The sequence below is a fragment of the Hyperolius riggenbachi genome, chromosome 5, assembly GCF_040937935.1.
Source record: "Hyperolius riggenbachi isolate aHypRig1 chromosome 5, aHypRig1.pri, whole genome shotgun sequence".
NCBI classification, from domain to species: domain Eukaryota; kingdom Metazoa; phylum Chordata; class Amphibia; order Anura; family Hyperoliidae; genus Hyperolius; species Hyperolius riggenbachi.
In genome coordinates, this window is record NC_090650.1 from 140,069,714 (window position 1) to 140,093,008 (window position 23,295).

The window sequence follows — 23,295 nt, forward strand, 5'->3', positions numbered from 1 at the left end:
GTGAACAGGTTGCAGTGACTGGTATTACAAATGTGCAGCTGCCTATCACACACACACAGGTACCCTGAACAGGTGCAATGACTGGTGGTATTAAAAATGCATGCGCTCACATAGGCATAGGTAGGTAGGTGCACTGAACAGTGAACAGGTGCAGTGATTGGGATTACAAATGTGCAGCTGCCTGTCACACACACAGTAGGAATTAAGGTGCCAGCCAGCTGCGACTGACTGACAGGGCTGTGTATAATGCAAGTGGGCCACACACACACAAAAAAAATAGATCACAAGAACAAGATTAGCTCTCAAAAGAGCTGTTGAGGGGTGCTTTTTTAGCAATAAGAATCAGCAAGGAGCAAGCTAACAAGCCTACAAGAGCCTAACTAATCTTTCCCTATGAGAGTCTGCAGCAGCTTTCCCTTCTCTAATTACTGCAGCCACACGAGTTAGTGAAATGGCTGACGCTGCCTGCCTTTTATAAGGGGGGGTGGGGCTCCAGGAGGGAGTGTAGCCTGATTGGCTACAATGTGCCTGCTAACTGTGATGTAGAGGGTCAAAGTTGACCCTAATGATGCACTATGGGGGCGAATCGAACTTCCGGAAAAGTTTGCGGTTCTCCGCGAACGCGAACCACAGAACCGTTCGCCTCTGAACAGTTCGGGCCATCTCTAATTACTTCTATATCAAATGGAAGTATGCAATTTTTAATTGATTTAGTTTCAAATCTCATCTGTATTATTGGATCACAAGGTTTACCAGATCTGAACTGAAAATCACCCCCTTAGATCACGTTTTATTTTTAAATTTAATAAAAATCCAAAAGAGGTCCCACTATGTTTTGTTTTTAAACATTAGAATATTTGTTTGATAAAAAAAATCTAATGTTTTTATTCATAGCTGCAAATTATAAGCAGCATATGTCAACTGAAGAGCAGTAGGGCTTTTTTATCTTCCCGTTTAACACCGTTGAAAGATATAGTTAAAGAGGAACCATAATGACTTGTAGAAGAACATAATAAGCTATTCAGAATACTAATTGTTACCTTAATTTTCTTGGTTTCAGCATCAGAAATGCTTCTTTTTTTCTAAATATTGATGTGTATTGATATGTAGTCCTGCTTTCCAAGTGATGTTTAGCCTAGACTATGATGTCATGAAGCCCCTCTTCCACCAGAGCATTCTGTCGCGTTCCTGCTCACTTAACAGGGATAAAACATTTTTACAATGATACACCTTGCCAGCAGTTTAGATGACAGCATCTGTGATAATTTGACAATTGATTTGATTATGAGAACATAAATCAAGGTAAGATAAGATTTGCATACGAGTGAAATCACCGCCGGGAGACTTGGGCGCAGGATACAGCCGATATACCGCTTAGCCTGCTCCTGCACAAATTCCAGCAGCGTTAATTACTATTCCCCCTCCATGTCCACATAGATGGAGGGGAATGATGTAATTCAGTTTCCAGCTATTGTTGGTGGCCAAGTCGCAGTGTTTTAACCACTTGATGACCCACCCTTTACCCCCCCTTAAGGACCAGCGCTGTGTTTAGTGATCTGTGCTGGGTGGGCTCTGCAGCCCCCAGCACAGATCAGGTAACAGGCAGAGAGATCAGATTGCCCCCCTTTTTTCCCACTAGGGGGATGATGTGCTGGGGGGGTCCGATCTCTTCTGCCTGCATGTGGCTGGCGGGGGGGCACCTCAAAGCCCCCCTCCGCGGCGAAATTCCCCCCTCCCTCTCCTACCTGCTCCCCCCCCCCGGAGATCGGGGCTGCACAGGACGCTATCCGTCCTGTGCAGCCAGTGACAGGACATCCCCTGTCACATGGCGGCGATCCCCGGCCGCTGATTGGCCCGGGGATCGCCGATCTGCCTTACGGCGCTGCTGCGCAGCAGCGCCGTACAATGTAAACAAAGCGGATTATTTGCGCTTGTGTTTACATTGAGCCTGCGAGCCGCCATCGGCGGCCCGCAGGCTATTCACAGAGGCCCCGCCGTGAATTGACAGGAAGCAGCCGCTCGCGCGAGCGGCTGCTTCCTGATTAATCAGTCTGCAGCTGGCGACGCAGTACTGCGTCGCTGGTCCTTCAGCTGCCACTTTGCCGACGCACGGTATAAGCGTGCGGTCGGCAAGTGGTTAAAAGTAACTTCAGCTCCGTCTTCTGACAGCGCCGAAGTTACTTACTGTGCACCGCTATAGCCGTAATTCCGGCTGCGCTGAAGTCTCCTGCGCTGGAATTAATGTGCTCGTAAGATTTTACCATGGTCAATTAATGACAGAATAATTTATAAATGCATGTTTAAAAAAATATGCAATTTTATTCATTAGGTTTTATACTATAATGTTCCTCAACTCAAAGAACAATAATAATGAGCAGAAGAAGTTGGCTGATATAGCACTCTGGGATCCTGACTCTACTGCACTTAGGTGTTTATATATAGCAATGATCATTATGCACCGAATCTTTTGTGTCCTACTGCAATGGACAATATCATTGCATTGCAGAGCACATCCAACACACTGCGGCCCTTATTTAATTCACTTTGGGCCCAATCCAATTCACTTTTTCTTGTACGTTTTCTCCTGGATGATATTTTAACACTTAATTTAACACATTTTAAGCTGCCAGAAAGCATGGAAATACTCAGATTAATTTTGACAGTACTTCTTCAGCTATTTTTTAGTACTTTTCTGATTGTAGAGTGCAAAAGTTATTGTAACCACTACAGGACTGCTGTACGTATTAAAACAGCAAACAGATGTTTAATTATGTTGCTCGCCGCTGACGACCCCATGCATGCACTCCCACCAAGCGTGTACATGCCAAGACTGACACATCTTAGATTGATAAATGGGAACATGTGTTCCCTGAGCCAGTCAAAGTGCCTGTAAGGGAAAGATCATGGCTTCAATCAGAAGCCAATTATCTTTCCTGCAACAACACTGCCTGTGTGCTTTGAATTCTGTTCAGAGCATATAGAATACTGTGTGTGGGGACATCTAGTGGTAAAAAAATACACATTTTACACTACATTTTACACTATATAATTTAAATAAATGAATTAAACTCTCCTTTTCACCTCCCTTCCCCCCATAGTTACCAAAGTAAAACAAATCAAAAAAGTGAAATTATTTTAAATAAAATAAATAATAGTTAAGTTAGGGACTTTTTTGTACTTTGTATGTCATGAGGGAGGGTATAGTACTGTTATTTGGGCAGATAAGATATTGTAATTATTGATCAGGTAAAAAAAAAACCACAAAACAGAAAAAATACACCTTTATTTCAAAATAATATATTGTCACCATACATTGTACTAGTGACATAGTTTAAGCATTGTAATAACCAGGACAAATGGGCAAATCAAATGTGTGGCTTGTATTTAAAATAGCATTGTTTAGGGGATGGAATTGGAGGAATAGTGTATTTTTTTCATTTTTTTCCCCCTAGTTTTCCCTTTAACCACTTAAGGACTGCAGTCATAAAACCCCTTAAGGACCAGAGCCTTTTTTTCCATTCGGACCACTGCAGCTTTCACGGTTTATTGCTCAGTCATACAACCTACCACCTAAATGAATTTTACCTCCTTTTCTTGTCACTAATACAGCTTTCTTTCGGTGCTATTTGATTGCTGCTGCGAGTTTTACTTTTTATTATATTCATCAAAAAAGACATGAATTTTGTCAAAAAAATGACTTTTTTAACTTTCTGTGCTGACATTTTTCAAATAAAGTAAAATTTCCTATATATTTGAGCGCAAAAGTTATTCTGCTACATGTCTTTGATAAAAAAAAAAACATTCAGTGTATATTTATTGGATTGGGTAAAAGTTATAGCGTTTACAAACTATGGTGCCAAAAGTGAATTTTCCAATTTTCAAGCATCTCTGACTTTTCTGCGCACCTGTCAGGTTTCATGAGGGGCTAAAATTCCAGGATAGTACAAATCCCCCCCAAATGACCCCATTTTGGAAAGAAGACATCCCAAAGTATTCAGTGAGAGGCATGGTGAGTTCATAGAAGATTTTATTTTTTGTCACAAGTTAGCGGAAAATGACACTTTGTAACAAAAAAAAAAAAAAGTTTCCATTTCTTCTAACTTGCGACAAAAAAAAATGAAATCTGCCACGGACTCACTATGCTACTCTCTGAATACCTTGAAGTGTCTACTTTCCAAAATGGGGTCATTTGTGGGGTGTGTTCACTGTCATGGCATTTTGGGGGGTGCCTAATTGTAAGCACCCCTGTAAAGCCTAAAGATGCTCATTGGACTTTGGGCCCCTTAGCGCAGTTAGGCTGCAAAAAAGTGCCACACATGTGGTATTGCCGTACTCAGGAGAAGTAGTATAATGTGTTTTGGGGTGTATTTTTACACATACCCATGCTGGGTGGGAGAAATATCTCCGTAAATGACAATTGTTTTATTTTTTTTACACACAATTGTCAATTTATAGAGATATTTCTCCCACTCAGCATGGGTATGTGGAAAAATACACCCCAAAACACATTATACTACTTCTCCTGAGTACGGCGATACCACATGTGTGGCACTTTTTTGCACCCTAACTGCGCTAAGGGGCCCAAAGTCCAATGAGTACCTTTAGGATTTCACAGGTCATTTTGAGAAATTTCGTTTCAAGACTGCTCCTCACGGTTTAGGGCCCCTAAAATGCCAGGACAGTATAGGAATCCCACAAATTACCCCATTTTAGAAAGAAGACACCCCAAGGTATTCCATTAGGAGGATGGTGAGTTCACAGAAGATTTTTTTTTTTTGTCACAAGTTAGCGGAAATTGATTTGAATTGTTTTTTTTCACAAAGTGTCATTTTCTGCTAACTTGTGACAAAAATAAAATCTTCTATGAACTCACCATACTCCTAACGGAATACCTTGGGGTGTCTTCTTTCTAAAATGGGGTCATTTGTGGGGTTCCTATACTGCCCTGGCCGCTTAGCGCACTTAGGGTGCAAAAAAGTGCCACACATGTGGTACCGCCGTACTCAGGAGAAGTAGTATAATGTGTTTTGGGGTGTATTTTTACACATACAGATGCTAGGTGGGAGAAATATCTCTGTAAATGACAATTATTTGATTTTTTTTACACACAATTGTCCATTTACAGAGAGATTTCTCCCACCCAGCATGGGTATGTATAAAAATACACCTCAAAACACATTATACTACTTCTTCTGAGTACGGCGATACCACATGTGTGACACTTTTTTGCAACCTAGGTGCGCTAAGGGGCCTAACGTCCTATTCACAGGTCATTTTGAGGCATTTGGATTCTAGACTACTCCTCACGGTTTAGGGCCCCTAAAATGCCAGGGCAGTATAGGAACCCCACAAGTGACCCCATTTTAGAAAGAAGACACCCCAAGGTATTCCGTTAGGGGTATGGTGAGTTCATAGAAGATTTTTTTTTTGTCACAAGTTAGCGGAAAATGACACTTTGTGAAAAAAAAAACAATACATATCAATTTCCGCTAACTTGTGACAAAAAATAAAATCTTCTATGAACTCACCATACTCCTAACGGAATACCTTGGGGTGTCTTCTTTCTAGAATGGGGTCATTTGTGGGGTTCCAATACTGCCCTGGCATTTTAGGGGCCCTAAACCGTGAGGAGTAGTCTTGAACCCAAATGTCTCAAAATGACCTGTGAAATCCTAAAGGTACTCATTGGACTTTGGGCCCCTTAGCACAGTTAGGCTGCAAAAAAGTGTCACACATGTGGTATCGCCGTACTCAGAAGAAGTAGTATAATGTGTTTTGTGGTGTATTTTTACATATAACCATGCTGGGTGGGAGAAATATCTCTGTAAATGACACATTTTTGATTTTTTTTACACACAATTGTCCATTTACAGAGAGATTTCTCCCACCCAGCATGGGTATGTGTAAAAATACACCACAAAACACATTATACTACTTCTCCTGAGTATGGCGATACTACATGTGTGACACTTTTTTGCAGCCTAGGTGCGCTAAGGGGCCCAACGTCCTATTCACAGGTCATTTTGAGGCATTTGTTTTCTAGACTACTCCCTACGGTTTAGGGCCCCTAAAATGCCAGGGCAGTATAGGAACCCCACAAGTGACCCCATTTTAGAAAGACGACACCCCAAAGTATTCCGTTAGGGGTATGGTGAGTTCATAGAAGATTTTATTTTTTGTCACAAGTTAGTGAAAAATGACACTTTGTGAAAAAAACAATAAAAATCCAATTTCCGCTAACTTTTGACAAAAAATAAAATCTTCTATGAACTCATCATACACCTAACAGAATACCTTGGGGTGTCTTCTTTCTAAAATGGGGTCACTTGTGGGGTTCCTATACTGCCCTGGCATTTTACGGGCCCAAAACTGTGAGTAGTCTGGAAACCAAATTTCTCAAAATGACTGTTCAGGGGTATAAGCATCTGCAAATTTTGATGACAGGTGGTCTATGAGGGGGCAAATTTTGTGGAAACGGTCATAAGCAGGGTGGCCTCTTAGATGACAGGATGAATTGGGCCTGATCTGATGGATAGGAGTGCTAGGGGGGTGACAGGAGGTGATTGATGGGTGTCTCAGGGGGCGGTTAGAGGGGAAAATAGATGCAATCAATGCACTGGGGAGGTGATCGGAAGGGGGTCTGAGGGGGATCTGAGGGTTTGGCCGAGTGATCAGGAGCCCACACGGGGCAAATTAGGGCCTGATCTGATGGGTAGGTGTGCTAGGGGGTGACAGGAGGTGATTTATGGGTGTCTCAAGGTGTGATTAGAGGGGGGAAATAGATGCAAGCAATGCACTAGCGAGGTGATCAGGGCTGGGGTCTGAGGGCGTTCTGAGGTGTGGGCGGGTGATTGGGTGCCCGCAAGGGGCAGATTAGGGTCTAATCTGATGGGTAACAGTGACAGGTGGTGATAGGGGGTGATTGATGGGTAATTAGTGGGTGTTTAGAGGAGAGAATAGATGTAAACACTGCGCTTGGGAGGTGATCTGATGTCGGATCTGCGGGCGATCTATTGGTGTGGGTGGGTGATCAGATTGCCCGCAAGGGGCAGGTTAGGGGCTGATTGATGGGTGGCAGTGACAGGGGGTGATTGATGGGTGGCAGTGACAGGGGGTGATTGACAGGTGATCAGTGGGTTATTACAGGGAAGAATGGATGTAAATAATGCACTGGCGAATCGATAAGGGGGGGGGGGTTGAGGGCAATCTGAGCGTGTGGGCGGGCGATTGGGTGCCCGCAAGGGTCTAATCTGATGGGTAACAGTGACAGGTGGTGATAGGGGGTGATTGATGGGTGATTGATGGGTAATTAGTGGGTGTTTAGAGAAGAGAATAGATGTAAACGATGGATTTGGGAGGTGATCTGATGTCGGATCTGCGGGCGATCTATTGGTGTGGGTGGGTGATCAGATTGCCCGCAAGGGGCAGGTTAGGGGCTGATTGATGGGTGGCAGTGACAGGGGGTGATTGATGGGTGGCAGTGACAGGGGGTGATTGACAGGTGATCAGTGGGTTATTACAGGGAAGAACGGATGTAAATAATGCACTGGCGAATCGATAAGGGGGGGGGGGGTTGAGGGCAATCTGAGCGTGTGGGCGGGCGATTGGGTGCCCGCAAGGGTCTAATCTGATGGGTAACAGTGACAGGTGGTGATAGGGGGTGATTGATGGGTGATTGATGGGTAATTAGTGGGTGTTTAGAGGAGAGAATAGATGTAAACGATGGATTTGGGAGGTGATCTGATGTCGGATCTGCAGGCGATCTATTGGTGTGGGTGGGTGATCAGATTGCCCGCAAGGGGCAGGTTAGGGGCTGATTGATGGGTGGCAGTGACAGGGGGTGATTGACGGGTGATTGACGGGTGATTGATGGGTGATTGACGGGTGATTGACTGGTGATCAGGGGTAATAGATGCATACAGTACACAGGGGGGGGAGGGTCTGGGGGGGTCTGGGGAGAATCTGAGGGGTGGGGGGGTGATCAGGAGGGAGCAGGGGGCAGTTTAGGGACTAAAAAAAAAAATAGCGTTGACAGATAGTGACAGGGAGTGATTGATGGGTGATTAGGGGGGTGATTGTGTGCAAATGGTGGTCTGGGGGGTGGGCAGGGGGGGGTCTGAGGGGTACTGTGGGCGATCAGGGGGCAGGGGGGGGGCAGATCAGTGTGTTTGGGTGCAGACTAGGGTGGCTGCAGCCTGCCCTGGTGGTCCCTCGGACACTGGGACCACCAGGGCAGGAGGCAGCCTGTATAATACACTTTGTAAACATTACAAAGCGTATTATATGCTTCCTATCCGGGGATCGTCGGGTTAACAACCCGCCGGCGCTTCCGATTGGCCGGCGGGTTGACGTCGCGGGTGGGCGGAGCCTATTGCCGGTGGATGCGCGCGCATCCCAGCGCGCGATCCCCGGCCAGAGAGTGCCCCAGGACCTGACGCCAATCTGCGTTACGTGGTCCTGGGGCTGCCACTTTGCCGCCGCCAATATGAAGTAGGCGGTCGGCAAGTGGTTAACCACGTAACGACCGCCCACTGCACAGGGGCGGCCGGAAAGTGGATTCCGCTAGGACCAGCTCATGCCCAGAGGCGGCCGTCCTTGTAGGGGCATGGGCGGAGCGATCGCGTCATCCATGACGTGATCCTCCGCAGGGACTGGCTCCGCCCCCCTCGCGCTGTAACCCGACGGCCGTTCGGAAGCGCTGGCGGGTTACTAGCACCCGGATCGCCGCATACAAAGTGTATAATACACTTTGTAATGTATACAAAGTGTATTATACAGGCTGCCTCCTGCCCTGGTGGTCCCAGTGTCAGAGGGACCACCAGGGCAGGTTGCAGCCACCCTAGTCTGCACCTAAGCACACTGATCCCCCCCCCTGCCCCCTGATCGCCCACAGCACCCCTCAGACTCCCCACCTCTGCCCACCCCCCAGACCACTGTTTGCACCCAATCACTCCCCTAATCACCCATCAATCACTCCCTGTCACTATCTGTCAATGCTATTTTTTTTTTATTCCCTAAACTGCCCCCTGCTTCCTCCTGATCACCCCCCCACCCCTCAGATTCTCCCCAGACCCCCCCCCCCCGTGTACTGTATGCATCTATCCCCCTGATCACCTGTCAATCACCTGTCAATCACCCATCAATCACCCATCAATCACCGCCTGTCACTGCCACCCATCAATCAGCCCCTAACCTTCCTGCAGATCCGACGTCAGATCACCTCCCAGGTGCAGTGTTTACATCTGTTCTCTACCCTAAACACCCACTAATTACCCATCAATCACCCATCAATCACCCCCTATCACCACCTGTCACTGTTACCCATCAGATCAGACCCTAATCTGCCCCTTGCGGGCACCCAATCACCCGCCTACATGCTCAGATTGCCCTCAGACCCCCCCTTATCAATTCGCCAGTGCAATATTTACATCTGTTCTTCCCTGTAATAACCCACTGATCACCTGTCAATCACCTGTCAATCACCCATCAATCACCCCCTGTCACTGCCACCCATCAATCACCCCCTGTCACTGCTACCCATCAATCAGCCCCTAACCTGCCCCTTGCGGGCAATCTGATCACCCACCCACACCAATAGATCGCCCGCAGATCCGACGTCCAATCACCTCCCAAGTGCAGTGTTTACATCTGTTCTCTACCCTAAACACCCACTAATTACCCATCAATCACCCCCTGTCACTGCTACCTATCACATTAGACCCCTATCTGCCCCTATCACCCACCCACACCCTCAGAACGCCCTCAGACCCCAGCCCTGATCACCTCGCCAGTGCATTGCTTGCATCTATTCCCCCCTCTAATCACACCTTGAGACACCCATCAATCACCTCCTGTCACGCCCTAGCACACCTACCCATCAGATCAGGCCCTAATTTGCCCCGTGTTGGCTCCTGATCACTCGGCCAAACCCTCAGATCCCCCTCAGACCCCCTTCCGATCACCTCCCCAGTGCATTGATTGCATCTATTTTCCCCTCTAACCACCCCCTGAGACACCCATCAATCACCTTCTGTCACCCCCCTAGCACTCCTATCCATCAGATCAGGCCCAATACAACCTGTCATCTAAAAGGCCACCCTGCTTATGACCGGTTTCACAAAATTCGCCCCCTCATAGACCACCTGTCATCAAAATTTGCAGATGCTTATACCCCTGAACATTCATTTTGAGACATTTGGTTTCCAGACTACTCAAGGTTTTGGGCCCGTAAAATGCCAGGGCGGTATAGGAACCCCACAAGTGACCCCATTTTAGAAAAAAAGACACCCCAAGGTATTCAGTTAGGTGTATGACAAGTTCTTAGAAGATTTTATTTTTTGTCAAAAGTTAGCGGAAATTGATTTTTATTGTTTTTTTTTTACAAAGTGTCATTTTTCACTAACTTGTGACAAAAAATAAAATCTTCTATGAACTCGCCATACACCTAACGGAATACCTTGGGGTGTCTTCTTTCTAAAATGGGGTCACTGGTGGGGCTCCAATACTGCCCTGGCATTTTAGGGGCCCTAAACCGTGAGGAGTAGTCTAGAAAACAAATGCCTCAAAATGACCTGTGAATAGGACGTTAGGCCCCTTAGCGCACCTAGGCTGCAAAAAAGTGTCACACATGTGGTACCGCCGTACTCAGGAAAAGTAGTATAATGTGTTTTGGGGTGTATTTTTACACATACCCATGCTGGGTGGGAGAAATGTCTCTGTAAATGGACAATTGTGTGTAAAAAAAATCAAACAATTGTCATTTACAGAGATATTTCTCCCACCCAGCATGGGTATGTGTAAAAATACACCCCAAAACACATTATACTACTTCTCCTTAGTATGGCGGTACCACATGTGTGGCACTTTTTTACACCCTAAGTACGCTAAGGGGCCCAAAGTCTAATGAGTACCTTTAGGATTTCACAGGTCATTTTGCGACATTTGGTTTCAAGACTACTCCTCACGGTTTAGGGCCCCTAAAATGCCAGGGCAGTATAGGAACCCCACTAATGACCCCATTTTAGAAAGAAGACACCTCAAGGGATTCAGTTAGGAGTATGGCGAGTTCATAGAAGATTTTATTTTTTGTCACAAATTAGCGGAAAATGACACTTTGTGAAAAAAAACAATTAAAATCAATTTCCGCTAACTTGCAACAAAAATAAAATCTTCTATGAACTCGCCATACTCCTAAGGGAATACCTTGGGGTGTCTTCCTTCTAAAATGGGGTCATTAGTGGGGTTCCTATACTGCCCTGGCATTTTAGGGGCCCTAAACCGTGAGGAGTAGTCTTGAAAAAAAAATGACCTGTGAAATCCTAAAGGTACTCATTGGACTTTGGGCCCCTTAGCGCAGTTAGGTTGCAAAAAAGTGTCACACATGTGGTATCACCGTACTCAGGAGAAGTAGTATAATGTGTTTTGGGGTGTATTTTTACACATACCCATGCTGAGTGGGAGAAATATCTCTGTAAATGGACAATTGTGTGTAAAAAAAAAAATCAAACAATTGTCATTTACAGAGATATTTCTCCCACCCAGCATGGGTATGTGTAAAAATACACCCCAAAACACATTATACTACTTCTCCTGAGTATGGCAATACCACATGTGTGGCACTTTTTGCAGCCTAACTGCGCTAAGGGGCCAAAAGTCCAATGAGCACCTTTAGGCTTTACAGGGGTGCTTACAATTTAGCACCCCCCAAAATGTCAGGACAGTAAACACACCCCACAAATGACCCCATTTTGGAAAGTAGACACTTCAAGGTATTCAGAGAGGAGCATAGTGAGTCCGTGGCAGATTTCATTTTTTTTTGTCGCAAGTTAGAAGAAATGGAAACTTTTTTTTTTGTCACAAAGTGTCAATTTCCGCTTACTTGTGATAAAAAATAATATCTTCTATGAACTCACTATGCCTCTCAGTGAATACTTTGGGATGTCTTCTTTCCAAAATGGGGTCATTTGGGGGGTATTTATACTATCCTTGAATTTTAACCCCTCATGAAACATGTCAGGTGGTCAGAAAAGTCAGAGATGCTGGAAAATGGGAAAATTCCCTTTTTGCACCATAGTTTGTAAACGCTATAACTTTTACCCAAACCAATAAATATAGGCTGAATGGGGTTTTTTTAAATCAGAAACATGTTTGTCCACATTTTTCGTGCTGCATGTATACAGAAATTTTACTTTATTTGAAAAATGCCAGCACAGAAAGTTAAAAATATCATTTTTTGGACAAAATTCATGTCTTTTTTGATGAATATAATAAAAAGTAAAAATCGCAGCAACAATCAAATAGCTCCAAAAGAAAGCTTTATTAGTGACAAGAAAAGGAGCCAAAATTCATTTAGGTGGTAGGTTGTATGAGCGAGCAATAAACCGTGAAAGCTGCAGTGGTCTGAATGGAAAAAAAGTGCCTGGTCCTTAAGGGGGGTAAAGCCCACGGTCCTCAAGTGGTTAAAAATGAATAGAAATTAAAACAATTACTGAACACAAATATCACCCCCAAATAGCCTAATTTATGGCAAAAAACAAGGTATGATAAGTAGTGATAAAGTTATTGGGGAATGAAAGGGAGGTGAAAATTGCTCTGGTCCATAAGGGTAAAAAACCCTTAGTGGTAAAGTGGTTAAACAGAAGATGAAAAATTATCTCCTAGGAGAAAACTTAGGAGAAAAAGTGAATTGCATATGGGCCCCACAAGTCTAACGTGCAATGTGACTTTTTTTTATCCCACTATGTTGCGATGGTAATGCACTGCAATGTGAACAGTATTAAAGGACCCTGACATAAGGTCAGTGGGTACTTACGTATTAGGACCTTGACCAATGGCCGCTCTGTATTTCTCTCACAGAAAAGACTAATGGCAAATAGGATAGCAGCTGATTTGTCACTAAATGAACAGCTGATCTATTCCATGGATGGTGGGTCAGTGCTCTAAATAAACTCTAAAATTGCACAAGATCCCTCACCCCAAACCTTCAGCCGCCAGGCCTCAGGCAGGGTGCTTGCTTCAGGTCCCGCCTATGCTCTCGCAACTTTCTTCAAAGATATTTGGTTGGTGGCGTAGATAGTGTTCTGTGCATCCTCATGCAGCACTGAGCTGCCATCTATGGAACAGATCAGCTGTTTATTGTGATTCATCAGCTGCTATCCTACCTATCACTAGACATTTTTGCAGGGGAAATACACAGCTGGGAATGGTCAATGGCCTAGTATGTGAGGACCAGACAATCAGTTAAGATAAAGCAGTGGGTCGAGTTATGGTTAAAAAAAATGTATAACAGCATTAAACATGCTCTTTCACACAAATCTGAAGAACAGAATAAAATTCCGTTTTACAAAAATAGTTAAATGAATTACAGACAAGTGAAGAACACTTCAAAATCATTTCTATTGCTCAATATTGATAGTACAGAGAGTACTTACCCAATCATAAGTGCATTAAGTGAATAGCAGTCTTTTTTCGTTGTTGAATATGAAACAAATCAGTCTGGTTGCTGTTTCCCCAAATTATAGCAATGCCCCTTACAGTTCCTCTGCTTAGGTATCTAATTAACACACAGAAAGGTTTTATAAAAAGTGTGCTGTTATCAAACCAAACATTGCTTGCTAAAATTCTAGAACATGGTTGGAGCTCAGGTGTAAAACTAACTAACTATCCACTTAGAAAGGCAGTACTGCTGTAAAAATGCAAATTCGGGTTTAATTATGCATTAGCAGGGTATCAAGAAATTAATGGATCAACAGAGAGGACTTAATACAAGTCACTAACAGATTCTTTGGTTCTTACTAACATTTTGATTCAATAGTGTTTGTGGTTTTTTTTTGCACAAAAAATAAATAAACACCTATACATATAAATTGATGCATATGCACCACATCACCAAAAAAATAAATACATGCTGCCAATGCGATTACATCAGTTTGATATGGAATGTGAAAACAGAAGTTCGGAGACTTGAAATCTTCAATCAAGACACTTCAATCAATTTCAAAAGATCAGAGGTCACTGGTCCTCAATCAAGTTACTCCAATAAATCTAGGTAGCAAGAAAAAGCTTAGGGTCTGTGCTCAAGAACTATGAAGTATTCTTGCAACAAGTGGGTGAAGAGAATGCTGAAGGATCCATAAAGCTGTTATTGAAAGCAATGTTAATGTTTTAGTTAATTTAACTGTTGAAACATTATGTGGTGGTGTTTTTTTTTTTTACTTTTAAGAGTCTCTTATCCATTGACTACAAGACTTAAAGTTAATAAAACACTGACATAGACGTGTTCGCGAGATCTCAGACCACAAATATCCATGGATTGGTGAATAAGTCATTATCTGATTTCTCGCTTATCATGCTAATCAGATAGCAACAAAAGTTAATCCCTCTTAGATACTGAGCATTTCAACCAGGCCACAGTGATGCCCAAAGAGTTTCCATTTCTATCAGCACTGAGCACAGTGCTTTGTGAGAGGAAGACTTTGTCCCCACCAGCTCTATTTCCCTACCTGCATCATCTGCATGGGTGCAGCAGCTTTACCTGCTATTGAGTAGGTGGGAGCTGCACCACTGACAGTAGCAATTAGCCGGGAGTCACTGTTGGGAATTCGTGTACAGCCATCCCCGACTGTGCACCATGCATGAGTACAGTACAGTTGGCTCTTTCTTTTGCAAAACACTAACCATGCAGAATTTTTACCACAGGACTTTAACCACTTTAGGATCCTTGGTACGCGTATCCACACCCCTTTAAACTTCACGTGCGGATCAGGGGCGTAGATATGCGTACTGCTGCCTTACCGTCGCATTCACAATCCCCGCGCTGTTTTCCGCCGATCCACCGTCGCAGCCCCCTCCATCTGTGATCAGGATGTGAGAATCTTTTGATTCTCAATCCCGATCACCGTTCCCACGTCTTCGCAAAACTTGTTAACGTCGCATAAGCTCTGAGACCCGACACTTCCGTGTTCGGCTGTGTTCTATTAATAGAAACACGGTCTCAATAGCACCATCTTGTGGCCGAAAAGTAAAATACACCTATTTATGCCACTATACTGTTTTCCATAGCAAGTTTATTATTTTTTTATTTTATTTTATTACTTTTAACCCCTTCCATCCCTGCCCCACAGTTACAGAAATAAAACACTTGTTAAAAATAAAATAAAAAAATTACATCATTTATTTTTTTTTACATAAATAGTTACCTTAGGGACTTTTGTAATACGGATGTCATGAGTATATTTTTTCAAAAAAAGTTCTTGTAATAAGTGAAAAAGTATTAAAAATCCCTAAATGGAAAAATGTTCCTTCATTTCCAGTTAAAATGTTATCACCATACATTGTACTAGGGACACAATTTAAACGTTGTAATAAACCGGACAAATGGGCAAATTATTATTATTATTATTATTATTTATTAGATTTATATATCGCCAACATATTACGCAGCGCTGTACAATAAATAGGATTACAGACAATGATAACAGGGTTGACAGAACAATACAGGTAACAGACCATAGATACAACAATACAGGTAATAGCAATAAGATACGCAACACAATGCAGATAATAGTACAATGCCAGATCATAAACTGGAATGGTAGTGGTAAAAAATTACCAGTTCCAAATTCTGGGTAAAGTGCACACAGTCAAGTATGATACACAAGGGAAGAGGGCCCTGCCAAAGGCTTACAATCTAGAGGGAGGGGCTGGTGACACAAAAGGAGGGGGTGCATCAAGAAGTTATTGACAGAAAGGATTAGGGTAGTGTTGAGTTGATGTAGGCCTCCTTGAAGAAGTGAGTTTTGAGTGCTTTTTTGAAGGTGTTGAAGGTGGGAGCGAGCCTGATGGGCAGCGGGAGAGAGTTCCACAGGATAGGGGCAGCTCTAGTGAAGTCCTGCAGTCTGGCATGGGAGTGCGAGATGCGTGGGGTGGTTAAGAGGAGGTCGCTGGAGGAGCGAAATGGGCGGCCAGGTGTATATCTGCTGACCAGGTCAGAGATGTAGGTTGGGCAGGACTTGTGTAAGGATTTGTATGCCAAACATAAGATCTTGAAGCTGATTCTGAAGTGAATTGGAAGCCAATGAAGGGATTTGCGTAGGGGAGTTGTGGAGACAGAGCGGTGGGATGAGTAGATGAGTCTGGCTGCTGCATTCATGATGGATTTTAGGGGGGCGATGCGGTTTTGAGGATGGCCTGACAAGAGGGAGTTGCAGTAGTCCAGGCGGGAGATGATGAGGGCATGGACAAGGAGTTTGGTAGTGTCTGGGGTCAGGAAAGGCCGGATCTTGGAGATGTTGCGTAAGTGGAAATAGCAGGCTCTAGCTACGGTTTGGATGTGGGAGGTGAAGGAGAGGGCCGAGTCTAGGGTGACACCCAGGCAGCGGGCTTGTGTGGTTGGATGAATGATTGTGCCATTGACAGTGACATAGAGGTCAGTGGGGGGTGAAGCAGCACGGGGCGGGAAGATTAGGAGCTCAGTCTTATCCAGGTTTAATTTTAGGAACCTGGCAGACATCCACGATGAAATAGCTGAGAGACCAGAGGATACCTTCTCCATGGTGGTGGTGGAGAGGTCAGTGGTATGGAGGTAAATCTGGGTGTCATCTGCATATAGGTGATAGTTGAAACCCAGAGAGGAGATGAGTTTTCCGATGGAGGCGGTGTGAATGGAGAACAGCAGGGGACCAAGAACAGAGCATTGGGGGACCCCAACTGAAAGTGGGAAGGAGGTTGAGGAGGAACCATTGAAGGAGGTCTTGAAGGAGCGATTTGAGAGGTAGGAGGAAAACCATGCTAGGGCACGGTCTTGGATACCCACAGATTGCAGGGACTGGAGTAGCAGGGAGTGATCAACAGTGTCGAATGCTGATGAGAGGTCTAGGAGGAGAAGGATAGTGTATTTTCCTTCGGCCTTGGCAAGCGTGAGGTCATTGACGACCTTGGTGAGGGCAGTCTCGGTGGAGTTGCCTGGCCGAAATCCTGATTGTATGGGATCAAACAGGGAGTTGGAGTCAAGGTAATGGGTCATGCGTTGGTGGACTAAACGCTCTAGGAGTTTAGATGCAAAAGGGAGTAAGGAGATGGGACGGTAGCTGGATGGAAGTGAGGACTCTAGTGAGGGTTTTTTAAGTAGGGGAAGTACAGTGGCCTGTTTGAAGTCAGAGGGGAAGGTACCCATGGAGAGGGAGAGGTTAAACAGAGTGGTGAGGACAGGAGCCAGAACAGGGAAGTGAGGACGGAGGCATTTGGATGGCACAGGGTCTAGGCGGCTGGAGGTGGCAGGAGAAGTGGCTAGGAGACAGCTGACTTGGTCCTCTGTGATAGGAGTAAAGGCAGTGAGTGGTGGGTGGGGTGGGGAATAGGTATTGGTGGGGGAGGAAGAGGTGGTGGAGTGGAGGCATGAGATTTCCCGTCGGATGCTGGCTATTTTGTCGGTAAAGTGGGTGGACAGATCAGTGGCTGAGAGGGCGGAGGTGGGGGGAGGAGTGGTGGGGTTAAGGAGGGAGTTGAAGGTGGCGAAGAGGCGCCGAGGGTTGGAGGCTTGGGATCCGATCAAGGCAGCAAAGTATTTTTGTTTAGCATCAGTTAATGCGGTATAGAACAGCTGCAGGTTGGCCTTGTACGCCAAAAAGTCGGAGTTGCTGCGGGATTTCCTCCATTTGCGTTCGTAGGTGCGTGTCTGTTTTTGGAGGTTGCGAGTGTGTGCATTGTGCCAGGGCTGGGGGTTGATGGGACGGCTGGGGCGGAATGTGGGGGGTGCAGCAATGTCTAGGGCTGCTGAAAGGGCCTGGTTGTATTTGGCCATGGCTTGTTTTGGGCAGGTAACGTTTGGGAGGGTGGAGGGGGTTGGCTAGTGCAGTTGGGTCTAGGTTATGCAAATCTCTCTGCCAACGACCTGAGGGTGGAGGAGGGTTGGGGGAGGATGATGGGGAGATGGAGAAAGTGAGAAGGTGATGGTCGGAGAGGGGGAAGGGTGTGATGTCCAGGTTGGGGAGGGTGGCGGATTTTGAGAGAATCAGGTCGAGAGTGTGGCCAGCGCGGTGGGTGGGGGAATTGGTGTGTTGGGAGAGGCCAAGGGAAGTAGTGAGGGAGAGCAGTTGAGAGGCTTCAGGGGAGTAAGGACTGTCCATGGGGATGTTGAAGTCCCCAAGTATGATTGTGGGGAGGTCAGAGGAGAGGATGTGTGGGAGCCAAGAGGCCAGGTTGTCCAGGAATTGTTTAATGGAGGTGGATGGGGGGCGGTAAAGGACTGCGATGACTGCTGGAAGGGGATGGTAGAGGCGGATAACATGTGTCTCAAAGGATGTAAAGTTTAAAGAAGGGGGTGGCGTGAGGACTGGGAAAGTGCAGGACGGGGAGAGGAGCAGACCCACCCCTCCCCCAGACCTGTTTTCTGGTCTGGGGGTGTGACTGAGGTGAAGTCCCCCATAGGAGAGGGCCGCTGCTGCAGCAGAGTCAGAGGGGGTGAGCCATGTCTCTGTGAGGGCAAGGAGGGTGAGGGAGTTGGAATGGAAAAGGTCATGGATTTCAGTGAGTTTGTTGCGGACTGATCTAGCATTCCAGAGGGCGCAGGAGAGAGGGGTGGTGTGCTTGTGAGAGGTCTGGATGGGAATGAGGGAGGAGAGGGAGTGAGTGTGGGTGCGGGAAGGAACTGTGAGGGAGGTGGAGACATGTTTGGAGTGGGGTGTGCATGGAGTCAGTGATGGAGTGGTATGGGAGTTGCGTGGGGTTGGAGGGTAAAATGGGAGGGTAGAGTTACATAAGGTGACCTTATTGAGGACTAGGTGGTGAAGGAGCAGGTGGAGGAAGAGCATATTGTGATATGTAGATAGTGGAGGAAGAGGTGTGCAGAAAGGTGGAGGAGTCATGGAGTTTGAGAGTAGGGAGAGATGGTTTGTGCAGGCCGAGATGTTTGGCAGTGTTTAAAGTTGTAAATAATGCAAATACCTTAGTGATTGCTTAATGCTGCTGTATTGCTGGTGAATACTGGTAAATTCAATTAGTAAGATCCTTAAAGCGATCCTTAAAATGCGAGCCGACAATCGTCAAAGCCGATTACACAGCTTCCTTATGAACATCCACACAGCCCTAGTGTTTGAATAAGATTGGTCTAGAGACCATTAGCCTCCACTACAATCAGCTGTGAGCTGGACAGGAAGTTGACCAGCATGGGGGTGGACTATGCAAATACTTAGAGCTGGGTGGATGAAGAGGTGTGAATCAAGCAGACAGTAAGATAACAATAGCTGGGGGGAGGGGGGGGTACAGGTAAATGCAAGCAATTTAGATATTAGAGTAAGGGCAGATCAGAAAAAATAATTAAGTCACATACACAGGCAGATGCAATTTGAGAATCGTGTGCAGATGTAGAAAGTCACATGCACAGGCAGATGCAATTTGAGAATTGTGTGCAGATGTAGAAAGTTACATACACAGGCAGATGCAATTTGAGAATCGTGTGCAGATGTAGAAGGTCACATACACAGGCAGATGCAATTTGAGAATCGTGTGCAGATGTAGAAAGTCACATACACAGGCAGATGCAATTTGAGAATCGTGTGCAGATGTAGAAAGTCACATACACAGGCAGATGCAATTTGAGAATCGTGTGCAGATGTAGAAAGTCACATACACAGGCAGATGCAATTTGAGAATCGTGTGCAGATGTAGAAAGTCACATACACAGGCAGATGCAATTTGAGAATCGTGTGTGGGTTTTATGTACCAAAGCACATTTTATTTTAAAACTATAATGGCTGAAAACTGAGAAATAATCATTTTTTTTCTTTTTTCCTTATTATTCCCATTACAATGCATATAACATAAAATAATTCAGAGCAAAAACGACCACCCAAAGAAAGCATAATTTGTGTCCAAAAAAACAATATATAGATCATTTCGGTGTGATAAGTAACAATAAAGTTATCGCTGAATGAATGGGAGGAGTGCTGAAATGTGAAAGTTGTTTTGGTTTTTAAGGGGTAAAACCTGTGATCCTGAAGTGGTTAAATCAGGTAATATTAGCATACGTTACTCAGGTAAATTGAATTACAAGCAAATACTTTATTATTTATTTATTTTATTTTAGTATTTATATGTATGACATATTCCGCAGCACTGTACAGAGTATATAGTCTTGTCACTAACAGTCCCTCAGAGAGGCTCACAATCTAGTCCCTACCATATTCATATATCTATGTGTGTATTGTGTAGTGCATGTATCACAGTCTAGGGCCAATTTAGGTGGAAGCCAATTAACTTATCTCTATTTTTTGGGGGTGTGGGAGGAAACCGGAGTGCTCGGGGGAAACCCACACAGACACGGGGAGAACATACAAACTCCTTGCAGATGTTGACCTGGCTGGGATTCGAACCGAAAACCCAGCGCTGCAAGGTGAGAGCACTAACCACTGCGCCACCAAGTGGTTAAGAAACACAAGCTCTTATATATAAATATAGGGGCAAAACTTTAAAAAATAGCAAAATGTCACAATTTACAGAAATAAATCACATCAGAGACTCATTTAGAACTGCATATATGTCTTCAACAATACAGTATGTGCATGGACTATTAGACTAAGTTCGCGGTGGGACGTTGCAATGTGGTGCCACTTTAAGGGCACGCAATGCAACTATAATGCAACACTAAGTCGCACAATGCAAACTGAGGTGGCACAGGTTAGGTAGCATTGCGTTATGGACTATTCGCTTATGGAGCATGCGCTACTGAAAACACAGAAGTAATGGATGACTATTGATTATCTTCTTTACTCTGCACCTGCTACAGACATTAGAGTACATGTGCAAACATGGTAACGTCTGCAATAGATAGTTTTAACACACTGCAAGCACTACTTTAGCCTAACCCTGTATGTCACATCTCAACGCAAAGGGTGCTCTGAGAATGGTGCATACATTTGTCATTGCAGTGTGCTATTCTGTGTTATAAATGTTTATAACATGCAACTATAATGTCCCACTGTGAACTTAGCTTTATAATTAGAGATGGCCCTAGCCTCCGATTTTCGGTTCGTGAATCGGGTTCGCGAACTTCCGCAAAAGTTTGGTTCGCGCGAAATTTCGCGAACCGCAATAAACTTCAATGGGGAGGCGAACTTTGAAAACTAGAAACACTTATGCTGCCCAGAAAAGTGATGGACAAGATGTTTCAAGGGGTCTAACACCTGGAGGGGGGCATGGCGGAGTGGGATGGACACCAAAAGTCCCGGGGAAAAATCTGGATTTGACGCAAAGCAGTGTTTTAAGGGCAGAAATCACATTGAATGCTAAATTGCAGGCCTAAAGAGCTTTAAACATCTTGCATGTGTATACATCAATCAGGGAGTGTAATTAGAGTACTGCTTCACACTAACACACCAAACTCACTGTGTAACGCATCAAAAAAAAGTGTTTGTGTTGTGACGGCCGTGCTGGGCTGGTGCGCACCATGGTGAGAGTGCAGGCCGTGGCGGTTTTCAAGCTCATATGGTCGCCGGGCTGTGGTAGCTCAATGATAGAACAACAGTGACTGTCCAGCTGATCAAATTTGGTCTGTCCACAATGAAGCAATGACTTTATTATCTTGGGTGTGCCCCCCCCCCCCCCCCCGAGACACTCATATAGCCGTCGGTCATTGCTTCATTGTGATACGCAAGCCCCTTCACAGCGGCAAGGTAATGATTACGAAGGGGAATTGGCACATGTACATGCCTTTTGTTTTCTTGTTGCAGCTGCAGTGCAGCCAGAAAAATTAGGCAGGCATGTACACGCACCAGAAAAATTATTATAGTGGCCGCTGCTAGCAGCGGCCTTAAAAATTCAGGAATCCACCTGGAGTCCTGGACCCTGTTGGTGGTGGCGGAGAAGGCAGTCAAGCGGCCTGCGGGCAGAGGTGCTGTGTGGGGAGCGACTTAGTCTTGGGGCAGGCAGTCACACGCGTGCAGGCAGAGATGATGTGTGTGGGGACTGACTTAGTCTTCGGACGGGCAGTAGTCCTCCGGGATCCATGCCTCATTCATTTTGATAAAGGTGAGGTGCTGAACACTTTTGTGACTTAGGCGACTTCTCTTCTCAGTGACAATGCCTCCAGCTGCGCTGAAAGTCCTTTCTGACAGGATGCTTGAGGCAAGGCAAGACAGAATGGCAAATTGGGACAGCTCTGGCCACAGGTCAAGCCTGCGCACCCAGTAGTCCAAGGGTTCATCGCTGCTCACAGTGTCTACATCCAAACTTAAGGCCAGGTAGTTGGCTACCTGCCGGTCGAGGCATTGGTGGAGGGTGGATCCAGAAGGGCTAAGGCAAGGCATTTGACTAAAGAATGTCCGCATGTCCAACATCACCATGAGATCGCTGGAGCATCCTGTCCGTGCCTGCGTGGACATAGGAGAAGGATTACTGGCAGTGGAACCTTTACTGCGTTGTGCTGTGACATCACCCTTAAACGCATTGTAAAGCATAGTTGCCAGCTTGTTCTGCAAGTACTGCATCCTTTCTGCCTTTAGGTGAGCTGGTAACATGTCCGCCACTTTGTGCCTATACCGAAGGTCTAGTAGCGTGGCCACCCAGTACAGCTCATTCCCCTTGAGTTTTTTTAAACGGGGGTCCCTTAACAGGCTGGACAGCATGAAAGACGCCATCTGCACAAAGTTGGATGCAGACGTACTATCCATCTCCTCTTGCTCTTCCTCAGTGACATCAGGTAAGTCCTCCTCCTCCCCCTAGCCACGAACAATACCACGGGAATGTTGAGCAGCACAAGCCCCCTGCGACACCTGCTGCGGTTGTTCTTCTGCCGCCGCCTCCTCCTCCAAAGAAACACCTTCCTCATCGTCCGAGTCTGACTCCTCTTCCCCACACGAGTCGACTCTTCCTCCTCTTCCTCCTCCCCCCTCTGTGCTGCTGCAGGTGTTGAGGAAACATCTAGTTCTGATCAGAATTTATCCAACAACGCTTGCTCCCATAACTGTTCCTGTTCGCGCTCCTCCACAGCTTGATCCACCACTCGCACGGCACGCTCCAGGAAATAAGCGTACAGGATCAACTTGCTGATGGTGCATTCACTGCAACTTACCAGGTTGGTCACCTCCTCAAATGACCACATGAGCCTGCATGCATTTCGCATGAGTGTCCAGTTGTTGGAACAGAACATCCCCATCTCCCCAGACTGTGTCCTTCTACTGTAGTTGTAGAGGTACTGGATGACGGCTTTCTTTTGTTCTAGCAGGTGAGAGAACATAAGGAGGGTCAAATTCAAGCGAGTCGGGCTATCGCAAATCAGGCATCTCACTGGCAACTTGTTTC